Source organism: Podarcis melisellensis (assembly GCF_964234715.1).
Source record: "Podarcis melisellensis genome assembly, chromosome: W".
Lineage (NCBI taxonomy): Eukaryota > Metazoa > Chordata > Lepidosauria > Squamata > Lacertidae > Podarcis > Podarcis melisellensis.
The window spans coordinates 30,173,179-30,200,748 of record NC_138535.1 but is presented as its reverse complement, the minus strand read 5'-3'; the positions used below and the strand labels follow the sequence as shown (position 1 = coordinate 30,200,748).

The following is a 27,570-nucleotide window of genomic DNA, read 5'->3' as shown; positions in this document are numbered from 1 at the left end:
TTGAACTCCTATTTGGGAGACCCCCTCCCGTTTATAACACCTTATTCCCCCTCTCAGAACTCGAGGTGGGGGAAGCAGAACTTACTAACTATATTATTCAGCTTCAGAAACAGCTGCAGCGCCTCCACCAGTACGCGGCTATCGAGGGACAGAACCTGCCCATTGACGTCCAAGCCCACTCCTTGCATCCAGGTGACTGGGTCCTGGTCAAGGTCTATCAGAAGCTAACCCTCCAGCCTGCCTGGGAAGGTCCCTACCAAGTACTTCTGACCTCACCAACTGCTGTGAAAGTGGGGGAGAAAACCACGTGGATACATCACACGAGGTGCAAGGCGGCACCACCACCCCAGGAGACGCAGGAGAGCCTCGGAGAGGATTACACCTTCGAAACCCCACCTCTTTCGGGGACCTCCTACATCGACGAGGACGAGGAACAGACCGGACCAGATCGGGGCCAGAATCGGGCTCAACAGACCGGACCAGATCAGGGCCAGAATCGGGCTCAACAGACCAGACCAGAAACCACATCACCCAACTGGACCTCCGAAATCATCCCAGACACCAACGCCATCAAATTACGCTTTAAACGGGTTTGACAGCTCGTTTGACAGCTCGTTTGACAGCTCCATAGACTGCCTTCCTCCCCGCTTCCCTGACAGCGTGTTTGACAGCTAGTTTGACAGTTCCTTTGACAGCTCCATTGACTTCTATGCTCACCACTCCGTTTCCACATTTGACAGCTCGCCTCTTCTTCCCTTCCTTCAGCCTCTCACAACCGCCGACCACGAACCTGATCCCCACCTTTCCTATCCTCACCACCCTGACTGAGATCTCCGCTTTTCCGTCGGACCATTGTACAGGACTACAAACAGACTACCACTTCTTGGATTACCACAGGATCGAGACCGGCGGAAAGTCCAACCCCGACCGAATGGGAGACTTTGACTTCTGCCTTCCAGAGTCCTGAACCCTGCTGCGCCACTCGCTAGTACCCCGGCTCACCGATAACGAATACTGGGAACTTTTTATTCGAGACAAGAACCTGCAACGCATTGGGTCAGCTGCCCTCACCCTTGATCACCCCTACTACTGGCTGAAGTGCTATAATGGGACCTACCTTCTTTATGGCAACGGCAAAGTCTCAAGGAGCCCGAATTGGACCGAGATCGAGGTAGGAGGGGCCACAAATGTGTACACGGACTCAAACCACCCCTCCAAGAACTTGATCTTCGGGTTCCAGTGCCTCCTTATGACCCCGGAACCCCGAAAGCCTCAACTCCAAGGACTCTGCCTGAGGCGGTACTGCTGCCTGTGGAGCCTTGGGGTCACCCACGATTCCGTTGGAGGAGAACAACAGCGTCTCTTATTATCACTCAACATAGCAATATAGAGCTTCCAGGAACAGAGGCACTCTACCTCTGAAGCCAACAGCTAGAGGAGAAGCAGCAGGAGTGGGCTACTGCTTGTGAGTTTGGACTAGATGGGCTTTTCCTCTGATCCAGCAAAGCCACTTCCGCCTACAAAGGAGGTGGAGTTGCGGGCGACTGAGGGAATCCCCGGCCGCGTCAGCCCCTGGACAGCCAATCGGCTGGCTCAGGGGGCGTGACCAGCCCTATTTATCGCCGCCTACCTCGTAGCAAATCGTCACAACTTTCTGGGTATTGGCGGTTAGGCATTGGTATTGGTATTGTTCTGTAGATGGAAGAGGGGAGGAAGCGCCATCACCTGCCCCGCATATTGAAGGGTAGTCCGATAAAGGATTCCGGGGGCGTGGCCCTGTCCGAAGCCTATGGAGGTGAGGGCCTAAGGCACGCCCCTGAGTGGTGACCCCAGGGAGGGGGGTGCGAGTTGACGTGCATCAGCAGGACTCCCCCTACTGGTGGTTAACCCTTCCCGGACCTCAAGCGGACGGGCTGAAGCCGGATAGTCGGTTAGGACCAATGCCTAAGCCAATGCCACTCATCACCTGTAACCAATAAAGTTGTGGCCATATTTAGCCCATTAACCTGAAATAATTGTGTCGTGTGTCTTTATTTCCCCTGGGGGGGGCGGGAACTCGCCACGCAATAGGGCTCTTTTTGTTTTTTTATGCACCCACAGACCCCAAACGGCTCTCCACAGGAACACAGTGGTGCATCTCATGTATGTGGGGGGGGATTCCAACACTCCCCCCACCCCCATCCCCAGCAAAGGAAAGATAAGGGAAGCATTTCCAGCATTTAAAAGAGCCCTCAGCACAATGCTGTTAGGACAGCAGCCCTGCCTGGAGAGCGAAGGGGGCTGCTAGGAAGGTCGTCAAAGCATCAAGGCATAGATGAGCCAAAGAATGCAATGAAAACTCTCTTGGAGTCAGAGTGACTGACAGGAAGACTGACAGAACCCCTGTCTGTTGCAGTTGATGGCTGAAGAGTTGAGAAACGGAGAAGGGGTAGAGAGAGGGGGGTGTATAGTGGCTAGAATTCTGGACTAGGAGGACCTGGGAGATCCGAGCGCAAATCCCCACTCAGTCATGAAGTGCACTGTTTGATGTTGGGTCCAGTCACTCTCATCCTAGCCTGCCTAACAGGTTTGTTGTGAGGGGAGAAACAGGGGGAAAGGCAAGCCATCAATGCCACCTTGAACTGCTTGGATGAAAAGTGGGCTACGAATGTAATAAAAAGCATCCCCAAATAATGATCATGGAAGGTCTAGTCCAACCCCCTGCAATGCAGGAATCTGCAGCTGTACCTTCTGGGAATCGGGCCTGCAACCTTGGTGCTATCTGCAGCTCCCTCTAACCAGCTGAGCTGCAATGAGATTGGAGGGAGAATGGGAAGGCGGGTGGGAAGAGAAGTTAAGCTGTTCAGGAAGGGGTTAAATTCCATGGGGATGCTGGCCGTGTGGGGAACCCCAAGCCCTCGCCCCAGAAGATTAAAAGAAAGAAGCAGAAGACATCCTACTTACAGATTCACGATGCTGGCCATCTCTTCAGCTGAAATCCCCTCCTGTTTAAACTCAACTGCTTTAAAATGCTCACACAACACTAACTGTGAACCTTGCCTCCAACCCTATTGCGACTCCTCTCTGTCTAAAGTATACAGGAAAATAGGTGCACAAAATATACAGAGGAAAATGAAATGATAAAGTGAAAGCATTTGCTGAAATACAGTAGAGAACTCACGCCTCCCGAGTTGAGGGAGGCCTTGCTTTGCATGCAGGAGATCCCAGGTTCAGTCCAGGATCTCCACTAGACAGGGCTGGGACTGCCCCCGTCTGAAAACCCTGCAGCGCTGCTGCCAGTCAGTGTAGGCAGTGCTAGGCTAGATTGACTCTGTCAAGTGCAACTTCCTATGAATGCTCCTCTTATACGATTTCTCGAGACACAAGCAAGCTACCTTATCAACGAGTTGTGAGAGTTCATTCATGACTTTTAACAAACAGCAGAAACCATTTTATTATTTCTATGTGAGTACAGAAATCCTGAATATGAAAGGAAGGAAACCTCCTGCCTCTGCAATAAAGGCAGCTGCACTGCTAGGTGAGCTGTCCCGATGCCAACTGAAACAGACCCTCCAAAGGTGAAAAGGGAATTTTGAGCATCTGAGCACAACTGGGCCGTCTTCTGCGTTAACGTGAAGTGCAGGAAGTGATTGCCTTGAGCAGGGGTAGGCAAGCGAAGGCCCGGGGGCCGGACAGTCCGGGAATCAATGTGTTTTTCCATGAGCAGAATGTGTCCTTTCATTTAAAATGCATCTCTGGGTTCTTGGTGGGGCATAGGAATTCGTTCATTTTCTCTCTCCAAAATATAGTCCAGCCCCCCACATGCTGTGAGGGACGGTGGACCAGCCCACGGCTGAAAAAGGGTGCTGACCTCTGGCCCTTGCTGATTCTACTGAGTCCATCAGTAGATTGTTGTGAAGTGACCTGGCATTTTTAATGAAGTGCAATATAGGCTTGTCTTACATCTTTAACAACAACAACAACAACACAGTAAATTGCACAGAAGAATTCCATGTTGCCTGTGGGAGCGGCTGGGTAGACCTCTTTGCAGCTGCATGATCCATGCATTTGATCTATAAGCAACTGGTCAATCTTCATAATTGGCTCTGGCTTCGTGTAGGAGATTGAACGCATTCTTCTAGTTCTCAGCCCTGTATTCCACCCCCACCCCCCTCCTCCTATACTCGGACGGTGCCGACTACTCATCTCTACAGAGTGAAATGTTTATGAGTCCTGCAGATCTAGTCTCAGACGTCAAAGCTCTACCCCAAAGACGGGGGAGCCTGTGACCTTCTAGAGCATACATTTCTTTGGACTGCTATATGCTGAAGTGAACAAATGTTTTGTCTGAAACCCTTGAGAGCTTCTGTGGGCCGCCCTAGAGACCACTGGGCTAGAGGGATCATGGGGATGACTTGTTCCACAACAGCAGATGGCATGCAGAAATTTAAACTGTAGCAAAGGGAGGTAAACTGTCTAGCTAGCATGCACTCCTCTTAGCCAAAGCCCCAAGAATTGCAAGCGTGGAGCCACACAAACACGCCTGATCTCGACACTGTCTTGGGGGAAACTCCTGATGCTGGAAAATTCATGTGCTCAATTTCTGCTCATTGAGACAGGAGCCAAAGAAAGCACACGCAGAGTAGGGGAGCTCATAAAAAAGGTTTCTTTGGGAGGGGGTGGGTTGAGGTTTGCTCCCATGTGAAAGCGAAAGAGCAGGCTTTCACAGAGAAAGGAGCAGAGTAAGGCGGAACCTACTGGGACCCGTGCTTTCCAGGCACGCTGACGGGAGGGATGAGTCCAGCATTGCATTGTTGGGTCGTATTTCCAGTGACAACTATTTATGACAGAGGTTTACAGAAAATTGATCTAAACCCTCTGCTTGTAAGAGGCTATGGGCATTTGAAGAAGCCCATCATAATCTTTACATGAAATGTATCTTTAGAACACCGGTGGCGTCATGTCCCCATTTGTTGCCTTAGTTTCTCCATCAATGCACCACCCACAATTTGCCATCATATTGGCATCAGGTGTTCTCCAGGCCAGTGAATGTCAGCAACCCCTTCTTCTCAAGCTGCTTCCCCAGTTTCATCCAAAATAGAAAGAAATGCCATTTGGTGGCCCAGTGAGAAGCTTTGGGAAGTAATGAAATACATTTCTGAAAGTTATTTATGGATGCACAAGGTCACCACATCTTTGCTTAAGGTGAATGGAAAGGAACATTTCCCCAGGCGGCACACCACTGTCCCCGAATCTCGTCCGCTGCCTGGTCATTTCAACAGATTGTGTGTACATTTCAGAAAGCTTCCCCTTGCCTACAAATGAAGTGCATGATTTTTCAAAAACTTATTAATGCCCCGTGCTTTTACTTCTGGTGTGGTAAAAAATGGCAGAATCTGGCTATCATTTAAAGCAGTGTAAGACGCTGGTTTACGTTTCCCCTCACATTTGGTGACTAGGTAGGGATATGCAGTTTTGTGTTTTGTTTTTTGAAGAGTTGCTAAGGAGTCCTGCTGCTTCCGAGTTTTATTTTGGGGGTTGTTGTTGTTTTTGTTTACAAAAAGGTAGTCCAGTTGTAACCCTTTTCTAGGTACAATTCTGTACATTCTGGTACTACCTGTTCACTCATGGTCCCTCCAAATCCCTTTGTTTCTTTTAGCAATGTGCCCTTGTGTATCTGCACAAGCTTTTCAAAGCCTGCTACCTTTGCTTACAGAATTTCTCCTGAGGGGCGCTTTGAACATGTCCCGTAATACATGTGGATAAAAGGAATCGCCTTTGTTAATTTCAAAAGCCATTTTATTTCTTCCATGATTTTCCTCTCTTGTTAATTTATTTTGTAAAAGCAAGTAGGGTTTAGTCACCAGAGAGGTGGAGTCTGTGGTTTTGCTCAATAGGTCATGGTCATTTCAAGAGCCATAGGGCCTGAGATGGTTCCAGCTCTAATTTACGTGTAAGATTAGGAGTCCAAGAATGTGGAATCAGTACTGCAGAAGGTCAGTTCTGACATACTTCCCCCCTAAATAGTGGGTGAAGTCCTTTTGGAAAGGACTCAAAGGTTTCAAAGTGTCAAGTTTTGCTGTACTGAAGGACTGTCCATATCTAATCTATTAGAACACTGAACCCTCCTCCCCACTCCAGGAATTTTGCTATCCAGTTGCTCATCTCATTTCCATGGAGGACATTCCAAGAAAGAAAAGTGGGTTTGAATTTGGATAATAAAAGTTTCCAGTCGAGTAGATTTATATATTTTAGTGAAGGTAAGCAACTTAAAATGACCCCAGACCCAGTAAAACTCATTACAAAGAGAAGAGAAACAACATTTAAAAGCAGATACAAATAATGAGGCATTATTCTTTTCTCAAGAAGCCAGCAAAATTTCATCTTTCCTGTTTTATTTTAAGCATGCTTTTTATTCAAGTGTTTAACAAACAACAAGATGGTAAGCTGCTGACTATAGGCAGACCATCCTTTCTCAAGGGCCATTCCAAATGGGATGAGGTACATCCTGGATAGCATGAAGAACAATCCAGCCCTGGGGTGCATAACGTGAGGTCGAGGAATGCCACAATGGAGAGAAGCCCCTCACCAAGAGAGCTGGCACAAGGGCTGAGAATTGTATCCCGCCTGCTTTCCACAGTAGCATTCCTACTACCCTTCTCCTGATTTGGGGCAATGGGAGAGTCAAATCATTCCCCGCGTCTTCTAGTGGCGAGTCTCAGAGAGCCGCTTTGCTAGGGATAGACAGACAATGGTTGGGAACACTTGGGTTCTTCTGAGCCGCTCTAAGGAAGACCGTATGCTGGATGTCCCACCCGCTGCGCTCCACCAAGGTGCCACTATACTCACAGCAGGAGCTCGTAAGAGCGAGTCGGTAGCTAAGATATAAATCAATTGGGACGTTTGGAACCTGCACACCCCAAAACTGGTACGGGATTCCAGCCCACACCCATCCTTTCAATGGTACCCTCCCCCTCAGCTCACCTGGTGGCAGGCATTCTTGAAGAGGTGGTCCACCAAAAGCCAGATCTCCTTGGCCGCTCAGTGGAGTCATCACCATCCTGGGGTACGATATCCAGAAACTGCTTCTCCTGGAGGTCCAATGACAAGGGGGACTGGCATGAGAGCCTGACAGAATGTGTGCCTGTATGCATTCTTTCCTTGCTCCAGCTGGGTGGACAAGTCTTGCCCTCTGAGGCCAGAACTAGGGCTGGGCGATAGCTGGCTTTCAACACGGTGATATATCACTAGCTAAACATTGCAATACACCAATATATCACGATGTCTGAAATAAGATGGAGCTATGTAGAGGCATTGGCTGGCTTCACGGTTTCCCCCGCATTGTGATTTCGGCTGCCCCCTGCAGGAGGGCAGGGGAAAGCTGAACCGGCAGAGTCCACAGGGGCTGCAGGAATCTAAAGAAGCATTGTCTGGCTTCACAGTTTCCCCCCACATGGTGTTTTTTGCATAGTACACACACACACATCATGATTCGCAATATATTGCCAGGTCAGAAATTATGAAACCAGTCTCACTATCTAGACTTCAAGCTGATTTGAAAATATATCGCCCGGCCCTAGCCACAGCAAGCATCTCAAGTGGGGAAACAAAAAACTAATTGCTCGCACCCCAAATCCAAGCTCCCCCTCCCCCTATTAATATGCAGCTAGTAATCCTCCCACTCCGGATGTGCAGTTCACCCAAAAGCTTACTGAATATGCAGCTGTGGACATGAGGTTTGGCTAACATTTTATTTAAATTGTTGGAACCTGCCCTGGGACCTTAGGGTGAAGGGCAGGAAATAAGTAACAAAAACAGCAACAGAACATGGATGGGCCTTCATAGGTTGATGGGCTGCAGCCCCAGCCAGCATGATGAGATGAGGGGGTCACATGTTCACCACCCCTTGTCTAGAGCACGTTGCAGAGGCAGGGGTAGAAACTGAGCAACAGCTGGAGCCCCAGCCCACGACTTTGTCTGGGCAATGCAGCACACAGCAGCTGGTGAACAATGCCTCTGGCCTCCTTCCCATCTTCCTCTCCAGGAATGTTCAGGGTGGTTATTTCTATCTCAAGCTACCACATTCAAGAGAAAGAGAAAGAGAGGAGGGGGAGCAAGAGAGCTTTAGGAGCACAGCAGTGGCAAGCAGCCCATCACTGAAAGGAGTTGGCAAGGATGGAGAATTTGATCCCCTCATCCCCAGGGCAGCTGTTGATTAGGACCCAGTTCATCCCCCCTCCCCCCCCCCCGCCAATACTCCCCGCCCCTGGAGAGAGAGAGAGAGAGAGAGAGAGAGAGAGAGAGAGAGAGAGAGTATTGGTGTGGGGAATGACACATGCTGTATCAGAGTCTTAGTGCAAGAGTAGCTGGTGCATGCTAAAGAACACAGGAGCCTTGCTGGGTTAGATCAGCATTCTGTTCCCACAATGGCCAACCACATGCCCTTGGGAGTCCATAGGGACACGGGGACAAGAGCACTCTGTCCATCATGTTCCCCAGAAACTGGTAATCAAAAGCATGTGGTTTGTGATAATAGTGGCAAGAAATAGCCCTGACCGGAGCCACTGATCAACATATCCTCCATGATTCTAAATGTCTACAGCTGTCCAAATTGACAGTCACCACGGTCTCCTTGTGGCTAGGATAATACACCCAAGTTGATCTGATTTCGAGAGGAGTGACATTTCCCTGAGCCACCCCAAAGCAGCCACTACCGCTTCCCAAATGCCAGTGCTCAGGTGGTGAGAGTAAGCCAGAGTGGCACAGCCTGTGCAGCAGTTGCTGAGCACAGAGACAAGGAGAAAACTGGCTCTTGGGGCCAGAGGGGGCTGGCGCCTGCATCATGAGACTGGGCTTTCTGCCTCCCGTGCTGCCAATCGCAAGCGGACCCAGAGTCAAGCAGCGATGGCAAATTCTGGTTTCGTCTCCGTTCTCCTCTGCCGAGTTCTACAAGGGCCACGTTGAGACTAGGGGAGAGACCAAAGCAGAGAGCTAGAGCCACCACCTGGACTGGATTTGAGTCAGAAGGCAGGCAGGTGTGGGTACCTGAGAGGAAAGTCCGGTTGGTGGGGTAGTGCCTGGTTTGCCCTAAGGGACCAGCTGCCACTGCATGGAGCAGCTGCTGATCGTTGACAAGGGCAACTCCATTTACGTGCCTTCGAGGCACATGCACACTGCCGCAGAGCTGGAAGGGGCACTGGAAGGGGCAAAAATGTCCCCCCCCCCAAGAGCACAAAAGCGGCAAAGTGGCATGGAAACAGCATCTCGACTCCCTCCCAGGAGCTTTGGCACCGACCTTTCAGACCTGTGGAGAGTTGGAGCAAGGAGTTTTGCAGGGAGGCTGCTGGTTTTCAAAAGGCCTTTCAAAAGGGCTTCCGGGAGTTTAGAGGGTGTTTGCAGGCTTTTCCAATGCTGCCCCCAATATACGCAATTTCATTTAAACGCACGGCACCTCGGAACGCAACCCCCGTGTAAACCTGCTTTGAGCCCGCTACAAGAACATCTAGAGGATAGCAAACCAACTGTTACCTTTTCTAGGAAGCCGTCTTCTCCCTGAGATCAGAGGAGGAAGGCAAGAGCAACAGACAACCAAGGGTGTTAATGGCACAGGCCCTGAGAAGAGAAAGAAACAGCCCGTTGGCTGAACAGAATCTGGGCAGATGGCAGGGAAATGCACACGGTTCAGTGGCCCTGCGAAAGGGCAGGTGGGAGGACCAGAACCTGGGATGACTCAGTCAAGGCAAACAAAGGGCATGAACAGCACACAGGAAGCGGATGCACAGCTACAGAAGCTGAAGCTGAATGCAGCGGAGGACCCCCAGCCCCCACATTGCTGAGTGGAAGAGCAGCTGTTTTCCAAGCAGGCAAGCAGAGTGGGAAGGGTAGACATCCAGCACATGAACCTGCCAGGTAAATCAACCCCTTTCCCTACCAGGTCAATAAGTCTGGTGACGGGAACTCCGCCAAGCGGCTGCCTCATCCAGCACAAGGCTTCCAAGGAGGTCCCGAAGCAGCTTGGTAGGTAGCTCCCACCGATGATGAGGAAATAGTCCTTGCCAGGGTCAAGGTGAAGGACAAAGATAGCCTCAATCTTCTCTTCCTTGCTGACGTACACATCCAGGGAAATGTCCACCGTCTCACCTAAAACGGGAGGAGGTCAGGTAGATACACTCTTGGGCACAGCCAAGTTGGCTTGTCTGTAAATTAAAAGTGAAGACGGTGAAGAATTGAACAGAAGGACACAATAGGAGGCTGCTGGATCAGGCCAACGGCCCATCTAGTACAGCATCCTGTTCTCACAGGTGTATGGGGCAAACCTTAACTTCAAGAATTAGGAGAAGAAGCGACTCAGTTCCCACCCCCACCCCCACCCCACTTTCCTCTCTAGTCCTCCAAAGCAGCAGCTGCACAGAAGATGGTGACAGGATACTGGGGGGTGAGAGAAAGTGATCCTAACAAAAGAATATCAAAAGGGAAAGGATTTTTGCGCCCCCAATGTAACTTTCTTTTTTAGTTTACATTTCATCGAATTTTTAAAGGTTTGGCTAGTTCTATATGTTCCCCAAGATATTTTTGTGCCTCCACAACATAAAAATACGATTATTTTTTTAAAAAAGTAATTTTTGGACGGACTGCTCTCACTGGTTCCCTGCGATGCCAAAAGGTGTTTGGGGACCCTCCAGCATTGCTTGGCTTCAATTCATTTGTCTGTGTGTCTTTGTTTAAAGCTGGTCACACACACTTTTACACTTTGGGCTCAGCTGCTTTGACGTGTGGCCCTTGGAGGCTTGAGCATGGGGCAATGCAGCCCACAAATGTTAAGCCTCCCCTGCTCTACCAAACTCCCAAGGTTTGAGGGAGGAGGGTTGGGAAGAGGAGGGGAAAAGGAAGGCCTTCCCTAGATGAGCCTTGGGGTCCCTTTCCAACTCTACAGTTCTCTGATTCCAGAGAGAGACGCGCAGGGCTCCAAGTATCCCTCGCAGGGCTCAGCGCGAAGCCATGGCTTCCAATACTGGCTGTCACTGAGCTTGGGGATAAAGGAGAAGTGGAGGGTGACCTGCCCGTTGTTTGTGATCTGGAACCTCTCCTTCTGCAGCTGCCGGAACTTCACATTCTCAAACGGAAACTGCAGAGCAAAACGGGGGGGGGGGGGAGGAAAGAGAGTGTTTGCCTTCAGCAGAGGCAAGGAAACATGCTCCAGGGGGAAGTTTGTCCTTGGCCCTGGCCTCTCATTTAGGGGACTGCACATGCAACAGGTCCACGTGGGGCTCTCCAGATATTGCTGCACTTGCCACTGGCCATGTTGGCTGGGGATGATGGGAGTTGTAGTCCAGCATCTGGAGGGCACCACGCTGGCGACCCCTGGAGTCTTTGCCTGCAAGGAAGAGGAAGAGGCTGCCACTCAGTGGAAGGGCATCTGCCTTGCATGCAAAGGTCCCAGGTTCTATCCCCAGCATCTTCAGGTAGGGCTGGGAGAGATCCCCCGGAAATCCTGGGGAACCGCTCAAGACTGAGCTAGATGGGCCAAGGCCTTCTTTCCCCCCTGGTCTTTTTGCAGCAAACCCTCTTTAAGGGGTTGGAGAGGATCCTATTCGTCCTTACCTCCCTCCAGGGAGGGAAGGAATTCGTTCTCCATCCTGTCCATCAACTGAACAATATCCTCAATCACTTTCCGGTACCGTCGGTCATCCACAACCTTCACCTATCGGGGGGGGGGGCAGAGCACATTTGTTGGGGCTATGGACTAAAAAGGGGGGGCATGAGTTAAGAGCAGAAAGGCCTGATGCACCCCCTGTTCCCAGCCCTGAAAGAGGCAAGTACTGTAACTCTGAGAGCTTCCCCAGGATGGCAGCGGCTGTGACTTCCAGAGCCAATGGGCTGAAGCCCAATGCTCCAAGCCAAGTACCACAGAAGCTCCATTGCATGAATGGAGCCAACGGTTAAGGTATACAGTTCAGCCCATGTGGTCTGCCATGCCTGCAGGAGCAGCGTGTACTCAGAACAGTGGAGAATGGAAGCCTAGGGATTTAACAGAGCCAAAACCTGCCCACTCCTTGCACCGGAAGTCATTGGCCAAGGAGGAGCTCTGTGGAAAGGGGCCTGGTTGTTGGTCAGGGCCTGCCCAGATTCGAGGAGGTGCCACATAGCAGGCAACTAAAAAGCCTGAATAGACGATAGCCCTGGCCAGGGCAGGTGTTACCCTGTGAGGAAGAGGGAGCTGGCGGGCTTGTGGTCGCTCCTTTTCAATTCCATGTGGCTTCGGTAGCTGAGCTGATTCACGCTGCCTCCTCGCCAGAGGATTGGCTCACACCATGCTGGCACACAGCACTTCCCACTGCAAGGAGACAGTTGGACTGGCTGAGGCAACACACAAGGCTCACACAGTCAAACTTTGGCTCCACACACGGCCTGTGATCTTGACCACGGTCAAGAGCTGGAGATGATGGGGCTTGGGAGTCCAACTTCTGAAGGGGCGGACCTTGCAGGTGTGCAGGCATTTTGCCTCATGGAGAGAGTTGTCAGGAAATCAAAAGCTGCCTTCTACCAGGTCAGAATGATTTTCTGACCTCCCCCAGTTTGGATTCCTACATTGCAGGGGGTTGGACGAGATGACCCTCGTGATCCCTTCCAACCCCACAATTCATTAATTAAGTCTCCTCTGGCTGGCAGCAGCTCTCTGTGGCCCAATCCTTTTTCAGGTGGAGGTGCCTTTCAACTTGAGACTCTGCATACAAAGCATATGGCACACCACCAAATGATGATCCTTCCCCAAAGCAAGGGGCCCCGTTATTCTTGTTCAGACACTATTTTTTCAGTGATCCAAAAGACCCTTTCTGGCACCTGAAATGCTGCCCAAAGGAGCCTGCCGTTTTCCGGCTTCGTCACTACATGTTCCGCCTGTCCTTTTGATTTCCCCATTACCACAGCAAGAGCAATGAAACTAGCAGGCCTAGGTGGCTTCTGACAGTTGTCAAGAACCACAAGAATATGCCACATCCTGGATGGTGAGGCTCAATGGCTACTAGCCATAATGGCCAGAGAACATACTCCACCAAGAGAAGCAGTATGGCTTGGAGGAGGGGAGCGTGCTGTTGCACCCAGGTCCTGTTTGTGGGCTCCCTGAGAGGCATCTCATTGGCCAATGTGAGAACAGGATGCTGGGCCAGATGGACCAATGGCCTGATCCAGCAGGGCTGCTCTCATGCTCTTATGCCCTGGCAGACTCATCTTGAGAGAGCACCAAGTCTCATTCCCAGACTTCCTTGACACAAACAGGATTCTCTGCTTAAACACGCCATGAAACAGGATGCTGATTATCAGGACAAATGTGGGGGAAAGGCTGCTTGTGGAAAAGGAGCCAAAACATTTCCAGAGACTTTGAGCAGGGATGGCTTGAGGAAGACAACATATCACAGCCTTGCATTTCACAACTCGCCTAGCAGCCTTTGGCAACCGGGAATTCCATGCAAGCAAAGTGAGCAGGTGAAGGAGAGCTGGATCTCTCTCTTCCTCCGTGGCTTGGTGTCCATTCTGGCTGCAGAGGAAAGGAAGTCCGTCCAGCCCTCAACTCTAGCCCTCCTCCAACAGCTTGCTTAGCAGAAAGCCATGTTTAAAATATATGTTTTACTAGCCTGCTCAGGAGGATGGAAAGGCAGGACACTACTAGCATCTCAGCAGACTAGGAAAAACAAACAAGCCTTGCAGAAGAATGATTGAGAGGACTTACTTACAAAGGCTCAACTATCAAGCAGGATCTGTTTTAGAGTCGAATTTGTACGTCGGGATGAACTTGATCTCTCCCTCTGTGAAATCAGCAAAAGCTGTCTTTTGGGTACGCTGAATGTTTAGCTAAAGCCAAAAAGAAATCGCTTATCAGCAGAGAAGCAGAAGACCCCCTGTTGCCTGACAATGGAGTCTATTAACAGCCACTGTTGTGCTGGAAGACCAAGGTGAAGTACTAGTAGGTTAAAGGTAAAGGTAAAAGGACCCCTGACCATTAGGTCCAGTCGTGACCGACTGGGGTTGCGGCGCTCATCTCGCGTTATTGGCCGAGGGAGCCGGCGTACAGCTTCCGGGTCATGTGGCCAGCATGACTAAGCCGCTTCTGGTGAACCAGAACAGCACACAGAAACAGCGTTTACCTTCCCGCCGGAGCGGTACCTATTGATCTACTTGCACTTGGACGTACTTTCAAACTGCTAGGTTGGCAGGAGCAGGGACAGAGCAAGGGGAGCTCACCCCGTCGCGGGGATTCGAACCGCTGACCTTCTGATCGGCAAGCCCTAGGCTCTGTGGTTTAACCCACAGCGCCACCCGCGTCCCTACTAGTAGGTTAGCCAAGTGCAAAAAAGGGGTATACCTGCTGAGATCCTATCTTATACCCAATTCTTAAAGGTACAGGATGCTTGTGCATTTTTGCCCCATGTCATCTTAAATTACTTTGCTGCATCACACGACAGGAAAATCCTCTAACTCAGGAGTAGCAGACACGTGGCCCTCACAATGCTGCAGAACTACAATTCCCATCATCCCTGATTACTGGCCATGATGGCTGGAGCCAACAGGAATTGCAGCTCAGTAACATCCGGCAGACCACAGGTTAGCTATACCTCCAATAGACAATCTTATATGTACCAATAATCCATACAAACTGTTAACAACCACCAGAATACACCCCCGACACTATGAGCAACTGCAAAACCACCCTTTTGCATCCTACGTTGGCTCCCAGGACGTTTCTGAGCACAATTCTCAGTGTTGGCGCCAACCTTTAAAGCCCTAAATGGCCTCAGCCCTGAAAGAGTGTCTCCATCCCCATTGTTCAGCCCAGGCATCAGGGTCCAGCACCGAGGGCCTTCTGGCCTTTTCCTCACTGTGAGAAGCGAAGTTACAGGGAACCAGGCAGAGGGCCTTCTGAGTAGTGGCACCTGCCCTGTGGGACACCCTCCCGTCAGATGTCAAGGAGATAAGTAACTATACAGCCTTTAGGGAAGTTTTTAATGTTTTATGATGGTTTTGCATATGTTGGAAGTCCCCCCCTTGCCTTCCTTGCAGCATCCTTCTCAAAGGGCTAAGGCACGACTACGCTCACAGAGTTTAAATCCACCGTAAGGTGCAGCAATCAGGCCTGTTTCAACACAAAATACCAATGCTCCTTATGCCAAGTGGGAGAAAGGTCGTCAACATGATGAACACACAAACCTTGGAGAGAAAAATGTAAAACAAAAAGCACCAGCAATTTAATTGGACTTAATGGAAGTCTCTGCTGATAAGAACATGTGAGCAACGCAGATTTTCCAGACAGATGCAAAACCTAGAGCAGGAAACCTTAGACCTTTCGATATTGCTGGACAGCAGCTATGCTGGGGCTGATGGGAGTCCAACAACATCTGGAGCGTGTGCTGAGCTAGGAAAGCCCTCTAACTGGGAAACGGCAGAGCAGTCCTACTTATTCCAAGGCAACCCTCCAACTTAATTGGGACTTGCTTCTAATTCAGGTTGCACAAACCGGCAACCTTAAAAAGCATTTGTAGAAGTCGCAGTCATCCTATGTTATAGCTACACTTTGCTCCTAACTGCCTGAAAGTGGTTTCTCTAGCCTAGGCTGGGGTATCCCAGACAAAGGAAATAAACAGGGCAATATCCTAAACCACCACATATAACACAAAGATGTCTCTCACCTGGTCGTAGGTCAGAAGTCTCTGAAGCTCATTTTTAGTGATCAGATGACAATGCTGGAAAAAAGCAAAGCAACCACAGCTACAGGCTAGCTCACGGGGTCGGGGGTCGGGAGGCAGCCTGCTGCCACTTCCTGCAATATGTAGTAAGACTGATAACTAGGATTGGGCAGTATGATCATATTAGGCTAGTGCTCTGTGAACTAGACTGGCTCTTGAACTGCTTCCAGGCCCAATTCAGAGCATCCCTTTTGGCCTTTCAAGTGTTTCAAGGTTTGGGGAAAGGGTACCAGAAGAAGGCCCACTTATGTTTGCACTGCCTCTCCACTGACTAGAATCCCTTTCCCAGGGAACTCCTGCTCTTTCAAGCATGGCAGGGCCTTTTCAGTCATGGCACCCGACCTTTCAGAATAATCTCCCAAAGAGGTTCACCTGGCCCCTGCTTTGATGTCCTTTCAGCAAAGACTTTTAGAATTTCCCCTGGTTCTTGAATTCATGGGCAGGGCGCTTGTGGCCCTCCAAACCCTGCTGTAGTACACAGGAACATGGGAAGCGACCTTATATTGAGGCAGACCATTGACCCATCAAGCTCAGGACGGACTACATGGACTGGCAGCAGCTTTCAGGCAGAGATCATGCCCAGCCCTAGCTGCACACACTGGTGACTGAGCCGGGAACCTTCTCCATGCAAAATGGCCGCTCTGCTTTCGCGTTACTGCCCTTAACAAACTGCAACTCCCACCCCGATCACTGGAGAAGTTGCCCACATTTGCTATAATCTCATCTAATACATCTCTGCCACTCGGTTTATGTTGCTCTCTCCTGGCTGCTCTAGTAGAAACCTTAGTGGTGCAGCTGCAGCAGCAGGGATCGCCGACACTGCACCCTCCTGGTGTTGCTGAAGTGGAACTCTCATGAGCCCGTCAGCAAGGCCAATTCTTAGCAATTATGGGAATTTTGGTCAATCAACATTTGGAGAGCACAATGCTGCCTGCCATAAAGAAGGCTGATCACCGAAGAATTGATGCTTTTGAATTCTGGTGCCGGAGGAGACTCTTGAGAGTCCCAAGGACTGCAAGAAGATCAAACCTCTCCATTCTGAAGGAAATCAGCCCTGAGTGCTCACTGGAAGGACAGATCCTGAAGCTGAGGCTCCAAGACTTTGGCCACCTCATGAGTGGCCAATGGATCCAAACTACAAGAAAGAAGATTCCACCTAAACATTAGGAAGAACTTCCTGACAGTAAGAGCTGTTCGACAGTGGAATTTGCTGCCAAGGAGTGTGGTGGAGTCTCCTTCTTTGGAGGTCTTTAAGCAGAGGCTTGACAACCATATGTCAGGAGTGCTCTGATGGTCTTTCCTGCTTGGCAGGGGGTTGGACTCGATGGCCCTTGTGGTCTCTTCCAACTCTATGATTCTATGAGAAGAGAAGACTCCCTGGAAAAGACTCTGATGGATGAATGTATTGCCAAAAATGTTATTTTTGTTTCAGTCATTGCAAATTCTGGACAAAATGGACTGTTTCAAGAAGTGGCAGAAAGACATTTCTAGATTTGTCTGGCAGGGCAAGAAGCCCAGAATAAAATTTAAAATACTAACTGACGCAAAGGAAAGAGGTGGATTTGCCCTGCCAGACCTTAAACTTTACTATGAATCAGCAGCATTCTGCTGGTTGAGAGATTGGCTGCTTCTTGAGAACACAGACATTTTGGACTTAGAAGGTTTCAACAATGTTTTTGGGTGGCATGCATATTTGTGGTACGACAAGGTTAAAGCACATAAAGCATTTAAAAACCATATTGTCAGGAAAGCATTGTTTAATGTCTGGATAAGATACAAAGACTTACTGGAAAATAAAACCCCAAGGTGGTTGTCACCAATGGAAGCAAAGGCTCAGAAAAAACTCAATATGGAGGCCAAATGGCCGCAATATTGGGAAATATTGGAACAAGAAGGAGACAAATTGAAATTGCAGAGTTTTGAGAAATTAAAAGATAAAGTGCGAGACTGGCTTCATTATTACCAAATAAGAGAGGCCTATAATTTGGACAAAAAAAATGGCTTCCAGGTGGAAAAATCAAAATTGGAAACAGAACTGTTAGATCCCAAAACTAAGATACTTTCAAGAATGTATAACTTGCTGTTAAAATGGAATACGCAGGATGAAATGGTTAAATCTGCTATGATTAAATGGGCACAAGACATTGGTCATAACATTATGTTTGCTGACTGGGAACAATTGTGGACCACCGGTATGAAATTTATGGCATGGCATGTAATGCATTGAGAGAGAATATTATGAAAATGATATACAGGTGGTACATGACACCAGTCAAGCTTGCAAAAATATATCATTTGCCCGACAATAAATGTTGGAAATGTAAAGAAAATGAAGGTACATTCTTTCACCTTTGGTGGACGTGCCCAAAGATTAAGGCCTTCTGGGAGATGATCTATAATGAAATGAAAAAGGTATTTAAATATACCTTCCTGAAGAAACCAGAGGCCTTCCTCCTGGGCATAGTCGGCCAATTGGTGCCAAAGAAGGATAGAGCTTTTTTCATGTATGCAACAACAGCAGCAAGAATACTTATTGCAAAGTATTGGAAGACACAAGATTTACCCACCCTGGAAGAGTGGCAGATGAAGGTGATGGACTATATGGAATTGGCGGAAATGACTGGCAGAATCCGAGACCTGGGAGAAGAGTTGGTGGAAGAAGACTGGAAGAAATTTAAAGACTATTTGCAGAAACACTGTAAAATTAACGAATGTTAAAATGATGTTGGATTGAAAATAAGTGGCATTAGCAACAAAGTTATTAAGAATATGCAAAAATGAATTGATAATGGTTGGAAATAAAGAGTTATAATATGTTAAGATATAGAGATAAGACAATGAATGAGGGTAAGGATTTGCTGATTTGATTATGTAAAGGGGATACAAAAAGGGGAGGTGAGAGGAGGTCAAGGAAACAAGCAAATGAGTTTAAAGTTATAAAAAAACAGATTTGTTTTTATTTTTTCTTATTTTATTTTTGTCTTTTGTCTTTTGTATGTTGTATTTTTATTTTTATTTTTTCATGTATTTTTGTACTTATGTTTTTGTAAAACTTTAATAATTATTTCTTTTAAAAAGAGAAAAGACTCTGATGTTGGGAAAGATGGAGGGCACAAGGAGAAGGGGACGACAGAGGACGAGATGGTGGGACAGTGTTCTCGAAGCTACCAGCATGAGTTTGACCAAACTGCGGGAGGCAGTGGAAGACAGGAGGGCCTGGCGTGCTCTGGTCCAGGGGGTCACGAAGAGGCGGACACGACTAAACGACTAAACAACAACAAATGCTGCCTACCCTGAGCTACACACAGGCAGGAAAGTTACAGAAACGTGACTCAATTTGCTTCTCCAGATAGCGGAGACCAGCAAGTTACATCAGCCAAGGCTCTCTCCCTCCAAGCCCTCGAAACGCACTCGTGTTTCATGATTGTCAGCTGCGGCAGACCCTGGTCAGGGGGCAGGAAGCTCATCTGGGCACCGATATCCTTGTAATCCTGGTTTCGGCGCCCGAAGTCTTCCACGTGGGCAGCAAGGTGGGAATTGACCATGCAGAAGCTGGTATTGTTGCAGACAAGCCTCACGGCCACACACCCCTTGTTACCCTGCAGGGGCGGAGCAAAGATGGCTGTTAGTGAGCAAGCAGGAAAGAGGGGGAACTGGTTGGCAGAGATTAGAAAAACAGACAGACAGACAGACAGACAGACAGAAAGATCGACGTAGGGAATTCCGCTGTCAGGGTCTACTCCCCATCTTCCCCATGATGCCTGTGGCCACTGTCTCCCTCATCACTTCCTTGATGCGCCTGAGCTGGTCCTTCCTGACAAAGATGAGCACCAGCTGCACCTAGAAGATGCAAGGTACTGGGATGTCTACCAGCTCTGTTCATTGCTTGCTGTCCTGGGCCGGCTGGATGCAGATAGGAGTGGCAGGTGGCACCAACTGGGGATCCCCCAAGGGAAGAAGGCTCAGAGCCAGGGAACTGGTGGGGGGTCGTCCGAGGGAGAAGAGGGAGCAGACTGTGAGCAAGAGGAGGTGTTGGAAACTGAAGAGGCAGGAGGGCAGGAAGATTCTGTGGCAAACAGCAGCCCAGAATCCGAGGCAGAAGTGGAGGCTGGAGGCGGGGGTCAAGAGGCAGAGATCAGGCAGGCTGCTGAAGAAGCCAGGGGGTCTCCCCATCCTGCTGCGATCAGCTCCCCTCCCTGCTGGTCTCCCAGAACACAGAGAAATTAAGAGGAGGGAGCAAAGACAGGCAAGGTGTCAGAGTCTCAGGATGCTTGGGAAGGACCAGGGGGAGGAGGAGACTTCAGAGAGTGGTGGGTGGGTAGCAACCTTCAGCCTTCACAACTACCTCACTGGGGCAAGACCTGTTGGGAAAGGTTTCTGTGATCACGAGGCCTGCACGGTTTGGGTTTCTTTGAATAGAGAATGTTGGCTTCTTTTGAATAAAACACCACTGACACCAGGTGTTTTTTTCTTGCTGACCTCCTCCTCCTCCTCCTCCTCCTCCTCCTCCTCACTCCAGCTCCTGACAGCTGTCTGGCTGCTGAAGAAATGGGTGGGGTTGGACTTACTTTCTTGTACTTGGATTTGGAACGCAAAGCCTTTTCCACAGCTGTCAGCCACTCTTGCTCCTTTGTCGAGTCCAAGTAGAAGAAAGCCTCTGTGCTCAGGTCCAGCTCCTGGAACCGAATGCCCAAGTGCCAAAGAGAAGGATGTGGAAGTGCAGGAATAGGACTCCAATCGGAACAGACGTGCTGGTCAAATATGCAAAGACAACAGGAGTGTGCAAGGGCAGGCAAGATCAGGACCAAGAACAAACAAGTAATACCAGCCACTTCTTCCTCAGCTTAGCTATTCGGGGCGCCAAAGGAGCTTTGCTAATGAAAGAAAAAAAGCTTTTCCCTTGTATTTTTTAAGATGTGTCAGCCAGCCTGATATCTAAGCACTATCCCAGTAGCCACAGGCAACCAGAAATTCTTTGAAGGCAAGTGAGTTGGTTGATCTCTCCATTCTTCCTTCACCTGGCAACCTGGTTTCCAGGCTGGCTTTCCGGGAGCAGAAAACCACCTCTCAGATCTGTTGTGCCAAGCTTGTTTGCTAGAAGATTACCCCGTAACACCCTTGTCCTCTTTGCAAACCTCCTAAAAGGCTAGCCTTCTGTGTTTCCATGCTGGCCATGAAGGAATGGGCATTCCCGACTCTGAAAACAGCACAGAAATACAGCCTGTCTAGTAAAGGGGTAAAAAGAGCAAGCTAAACAGCCTCTGTAAAACAGTAGCATCTGAAGCTGCTAACCACATACTGATAAACATATCATAAAAGGAGACATGAAAAACAAATGGCCACTGGGTACTACTAACAGTGGGACACGGGTGGCGCTGTGGGTTAAACCACAGAGCCTAGCACTTGCAGATCAGAAGGCCGGCGGTTCGAATCTCCGTGACGGGGTGAGCTCCCGTTGCTCGGTCCCTGCTCCTGCCAACCTAGCAGTTCAAAAGCACGTCCAAGTGCAAGTAGATCAATAGGTGCCGCTCCGGCGGGAAGGTAAACGGCATTTCCGTGTGCTGCTCTGGTTCACCAGAAGCGGCTTAGTCCTGCTGGCCACATGACCCAGAAGCTGCACACCAGCTCCCTCGGCCAGTAAAGCGAGATGAGCGCCGCAACCCCAGAGTCGGTCACGACTGGACCTAATGGTCAGGGGTCCCTTTAACTTTACCTTACTACTAACAGTACGAGGAAATAACCAAAGCAAAAACTCAAAAACTTTGTTTGAAGTAGTAAGCTTAGCATTATAAGGATGACCCACACCAAGTGTTGGGGGGGGTGTCACACCTCCCTTTCCTCCAGCACAGCTTTTAGGAGGAGTTCCAAAGGTTTTGCTTCAGTTTTGGATTAACTGCATCTTGTCACAATGTCTGAAGCTGCACAAACCGCTTCATTTGAACCATGGCTCCTTGAAACAAGCCCATTTCCAATCGTGGGTTTACAAAGCTGGTCAAATGAACCACCTTAGGATCTGGACACACCAAACTGTGGTTAATTTAAAATCCAAGTGGAAGCTTCCCAATAGGCTTGGGGTGGGGGAGAGGTGTGCAAACCTGGAGGAGAGGCTGCCGTCCTGCTCATAATATGAAGCCACGGTTCAGTATGTGGCACCAAGGGAAATTGCCCACCACAACTAATACTTTCAATTACCCACCCATGTGGCCTGAGTGAACAGGACAGACTTTGCCTGGCACCCAACAATAAAGCTGTCATGTAGATGTCGCTTTCTCCAGCCCCAACTCTGATACAGGTTATAATAATAATAATAATAATAATAATAATAATAATAATAATAATAATAATTTATTATTTATACCCCGCCCATCTGGCTGAGTTTCCCCAGCCACTCTGGGCGGCTCCCAATCAGTGTTAAAAACAGTACAGCATTACATATTAAAAACTTCCCTGAACAGGGCTGCCTTAAGATGTCTTCTGAACGTCAGGTAATTCTTTATCTCTTTGACATCTGATGGGAGGGCGTTCCACAGGGCGGGCGCCACTACCGAGAAGGCCCTCTGTCTGGTTCCCTGTAGCCTCACTTCTCGCAATGAGGGAACCGCCAGAAGGCCCTCGGCGCTGGATCTCAGTGTCCGGGCTGAACGATGGGGGTGGAGACGCTCCTTCAGGTATACAGGACCGAGGCCGTTTAGGGCTTTAAAGGTCAGCACCAACACTTTGAATCGTGCTCGGAAACGTACTGGGAGCCAATGCAGATCTCTCAGAACCGGTGTTATGTGGTCCCGGTGGCCACTCCCAGTCACCAGTCTAGCTGCCGCATTCTGGATTAATTGCAGTTTCCGGGTCACCTTCAAAGGTAGCCCCACGTAGAGCGCGTTGCAGTAGTCCAAGCGTGAGATAACTAGAGCATGCACCACTCTGGCGAGACAGTCCGCGGGGAGGTAGGGTCTTAGCCTGCGTACCAGTTGGAGCTGGTAGACAGCTGCCCTGGACACAGAGTTAATCTGCGCCTCCATGGACAGCTGTGAGTCCAAAATGACTCCCAGGCTGCGCACCTGGTCCTTCAGGGGCACAGTTACCCCATTCAGGACCAGGGAATCCTCCACACCTGCCCACCTCCTGTCCCCCAAAAACAGTACTTCTGTCTTGTCAGGATTCAACCTCAATCTGTTAGCCGCCATCCAACCTCCAACCGCCTCCAGGCACTCACACAGGACCTTCACCGCCTTCACTGGTTCTGATTTAAAGGAGAGGTAGAGCTGGGTGTCATCTGCATACTGATGAACACCCAGTCCAAACCCCCTGATGATCTCTCCCAGCGGCTTCATATAGATATTAAAAAGCATGGGGGAGAGGACAGAACCCTGAGGCACCCCACAAGTGAGAGCCCAGGGGTCTGAACACTCACCCCCCACCACCACTTTCTGAACACGGCCCAGGAGGAAGGAGCGGAATCACTGTATGACAGTGCCCCCAGCTCCCAGCCCCTCTAGACGGTCCAGAAGGATGTTATGGTCGATGGTGTCAAACGCCGCTGAGAGATCCAGCAGAACTAGGAAACAGCTCTCACCTTTGTCCCTAGCCCGCCGGAGATCATCAACCAGCGCGACCAAGGCAGTTTCAGTCCCATGGTGAGGCCTGAATCCCGATTGGAAGGGATCCAAATGGTCCGTTTCCTCCAGGCGTGCTTGGAGTTGTTCAGCAACCACCCGCTCAATCACCTTGCCCAAGAATGGCAGATTTGAGACTGGGCGATAGTTGGCCATTCACCACCCCGCAGAGCCCATCGCCCAGCCCTTCCCGGCTCGCTTTTATCAGCCAGGATGGGCAAGGATCAGGGAGACAGGTGGTCGGTTTCACTCGTCCAAGCAGCCTGTCCACATCCTCAGAGGTAACAGATTGGAATTGATCCCATGTAACAGGACCAGACAGAACTCTAGCACTCTCCCGCCCTGGCCCTGCTCCCACGGTGGAGTCTAGCTCCTTCTGAATCTGAGCGATTTTATTCGCAAAAAACTTTGCAAAAGCATTGCAGGAGGTCTTGGGGTCCCTACCAGGCCCCGGTGGTACAGGTGGTTCTGATAGATTGCGAACCACCTGAAAAAGTCTCCTGCTGCTGTTTTCTGCAGATGCAATGGAGGCGGCGAAGAAGGCCCTCTTCGCCGTCGCCATTGCCACTTGGTAGGCTCGACGTTGAGCTCTAACCCGTGTCCGGTCTGATTCAGAATGAGTTTTCCGCCACCGGCGCTCTAGCCGTCTCAACGATTGTTTCATCACCCTCAGCTCCGGGGAAAACCACGGGGCTGTCCGGGCTCCATGCAATCGGAGAGGGCGCTTCGGAGCCAGACAGTCAATAGCCCTGGTTAACTCCGCATTCCAGCGTGCCACCAGGGAATCAGCTGAAAGGCCATCAACTTGGGATAAAGCATCCCCTACCACTCTCTGGAAGCCAATTGGATCCCTTAAGTGGCGGGGGCGGACCATCCGAATCGGTCCCACCTCCCTGCGTAGGGGAAGGGTTGCGGAGAAGTCCAGTTGCACCAGGAAGTGATCTGACCATGGCACTTCTTTTGTTTCGCTTTTAGTTAATGTCAGATCACCAACATCCGTAGAGGTAAACACCAAGTCTAAGGCATGTCCGTGGCTATGAGTTGGGCCAGACTTATTCAGGGACAGCCCCATGGAGGCCATGCTTTCCACGAAGTCCCGAGCTGCCCCTTGTAAGGTCGTGTCGGCATGGATGTTAAAATCCCCCAGGACAACCAAGCTAGGTGTCTCCAGGAGCATATCCGCCATGACCTGAAGCAGCTCGGGCAGGGAATCCTTGGTGCAGCGGGGAGGTCGGTACACCAGTAGGAATCCTGTACTGCCCCTATTGCCCAACTTCCAGAACATGCACTCAGAAAACTGGGTCTTCCCAATAGGACGCCTGGTGCAGACTAATGACTTCCTAAAAATCACTGCAACCCCCCCCCCCCCCCCGCCGCCCACATGACCTGGGTTGCTGTGCGTAAGAGAAACCTGGTGGGCAAGCAGCGGCAAGGACAGGCCCATCTGCTTCATCCAACCAGGTCTCTGTCACACATGCCAGATCAAATCCTCCATCCACAATCAGGTCGTGGATGGCAGTGGTTTTATTCATCATTGACCTGGCATTGCACAGCAACACTTTCAGGTCATGTGGGTTTCCCTTGCTGATTACTGTATCCTTCCGGTCAGGACCAGACCTGGAGGCAGGGATAGTCCTCAAACAACGACTAAACCTGCCTCCTCGGTAATGACATGGTCTGGTCTTAGCATAACTCCTCCTCCTGCCCGTGATCACTGAGATCGGGTGTCCCAATACATCTCCCCCTGTGGAACCTGCCCCACCCAATCTATTGGCTGAGGCCCACTCCCAGGCAGCCATGACCCTTCCCCTTAAAAGGCAAAATACAAACTATATAATAATTTAACAGAATAATAATAATAATAAAACAAAACAGAACAGAACAAAACAAAACAAAGCAAGAAACAATAGCCCTGACTAAATGCTTATCCCACCCCAAGCAAAAATAAAGTAATGAAATAATATAATATTATAAAAAAAAAAACAACAACCACTATTTAAAGTGCTGCAAATTAAAAGCGATTAAAACATTTAAAACCATTGTGTCCATTGCTGCCGGTAGCTGCTCTAAACTGTAGTGGTAGTCACTTCCGGAGGTGGCGCGAAGGGTAATGGCTGCCCTTTCCTAACTGGGAAGGGTGCTCCGTCCGAGAACGGGTCGTCCGCTACGGCGAAGCGGATACCCACACCGGAAAACTGCAGGCGGCAGAAGCCTGCAGCCTTGGGACCCGGCGGGCGCCAGAAGCTGCCCCCGAAACGTTGAAGGAACCCCGTAAGGGGCTCCGGATCGCGGAGGAGGCAGCGGTGTTGAGGGTCGTTCCGCAATCGGCGGAGAGAAGCCGCGAAGCCGTTGCCGGTGAGCACCGACCTTTCTTCCTGGATTTGGCTTTTAAAAGACAGCAATCCGTGAGTAATAGAGACTTTCAATCAATTGGAGACCAATTTGAGACCAAAGTAATTGAATTTGGCTGAAAGCGGAGGACGAAAAAGAAAAAGGAAGTCCGTCTTCCGCCGCCATTGAACTTGAACGCAAAGAGCTGGAGGAGTGGAGGCTGTGAGTAATTTTTTTATTGACTGGATCTGAGCATTTACTGAGCTGTATTTAAAGACAGAAAAGGAGTTTAAGCATTGGATTATGTGTTAGCATGGACTTTGAAATCTTTTTCTGCTGAAGTTACAATTTAAAGAAGGAAACCAGGGCTGGAACTGCCTGGTAACAGTAGCAATCAGTTTGCAGACCCAAGCATTTTGATACACAAACTGGGAAAACCTGAGAGGTTTGGACTTTGTTACTTTATAACATCAATTGAAGTACCAGCAAGCACTGTTTTGAGACATTGTGTTTTTATAATACCAACTCTGCTAAAAACTTAACATTGGAAGGTTTTTGGACTTTAACTTTTATTTCTGGGTAATCCTTCCTGAGAAGACATTTTAGGCTCCCCCTAGAGGTTTTTGGACTTAACGGCAGTGATATTGTTTTACTTTCCATTTCTTGGCCTGCTGGCTGAGTGCTGCACCTGGGCCGTCTTTTTCTCATGGGAACAACTCAGCTTGACCTTGACTATTAGATAAGTTTGGAATGAGTGGCGCAAAGAAAAAGGAGACTAAGGAAAAAGAACAAAGACCAAGAACGAGACAAACAACTTTAGCCTCAACTTTACAGCAACGTAGATCGTCTGTGCCTATCTTACACTCTGAGGAAGAAGCTGCCTCCTTGCCACAGGCAGGGGGAGGAGAGACAGAGGATTTACAATTGGAGGATATGGCTTCAGGATCAGCCTCTTCCATTCTAGAAAAAATCTATGAAAAATTGGAATCTTTGGACAAGAGAGTGGAATCTTTGGACAAAAAGGCTGATGAGCAAACTGCGAAAATAGATCAGAACACAGAATGTCTAAATAGAATAACTGGGCAAGTGGCACAGAACACTCAATCGATTGCAAAATTGGAGGAGGCTGCAGGGGAAAACAGGAAACTGGTTGAAGACACTAGCCAAAGACTTGGACAGTTGGAAAAAGAGGTAAGACCACTCAACAAACAAGTAGGTGAACACCAGACCTATCTTTCGATGATTGAATTGAAGAATAGGGAGACTAATTTAAGGATAAGATCTGTATCTGAAGTAGAAGAAGACAAACTGGCTGAGTTCCTGACCAAAATATTTTCTGTGCAGTGGAAACTTGAGGAAAAAGACTTTAAAATTACATCAGCTTTTAGGCTGGGAAGATTGATAAGAAAAGACAAACCCAGAGATTGCTTGATAACATTGAGATCAAAGGAGGAAAGGGACAAGATTTTGGGCCTACATTACAGAAATTCACTGGACATTCTGGGTAAAAGAATTGAAATTTATAAGGATATTCCTAGACAGCTGTTGGATTTGAGATCCGAATACTCGGAATTAGCAAAACTATTGAGGAGCAACTCAATCATCTTTAGGTGGGATTTCCCTCAAGGATTATCGTTTACTTTTAGAGGGAGGAAGATTAAAATCAGAACATTGGAAGACAGAGACAAATTTCTGAACCAGTACGGAGAAGACCTTCATAAAGGACTTGGATCATTGCCGGAGCCTGGAGCACCAAAGGAACCGGCACCCTTGGATGACAAAGTACCACCCCCTGAAAAATAACCAGATTTATACAGGATGTCTCTGCAACTTCTGAGCTGGAACATAAATGGCTGCAACATTCCCGAGAAAAGGAAGAAAATCTTTCACATATTAAAAAAGGAACAATTGGA

At 49.2% G+C, this 27,570-nt stretch overlaps 1 pseudogene across 1 annotated transcript; it reads right to left on the bottom strand.

The window, feature by feature from the left end:
- Positions 1-985: 985 nt before the first annotated feature.
- Positions 986-15,704, bottom strand: LOC309361239 (inositol polyphosphate 5-phosphatase OCRL-like; annotated as a pseudogene). Its single transcript has 8 exons — positions 15,660-15,704; positions 13,724-13,827; positions 12,179-12,313; positions 11,570-11,680; positions 10,939-11,104; positions 9,911-10,119; positions 9,508-9,531; positions 986-1,042 (listed from the first exon to the last, which is right to left on the bottom strand). The product of its transcript is annotated as an inositol polyphosphate 5-phosphatase OCRL-like (transcript).
- Positions 15,705-27,570: the final 11,866 nt, after the last annotated feature.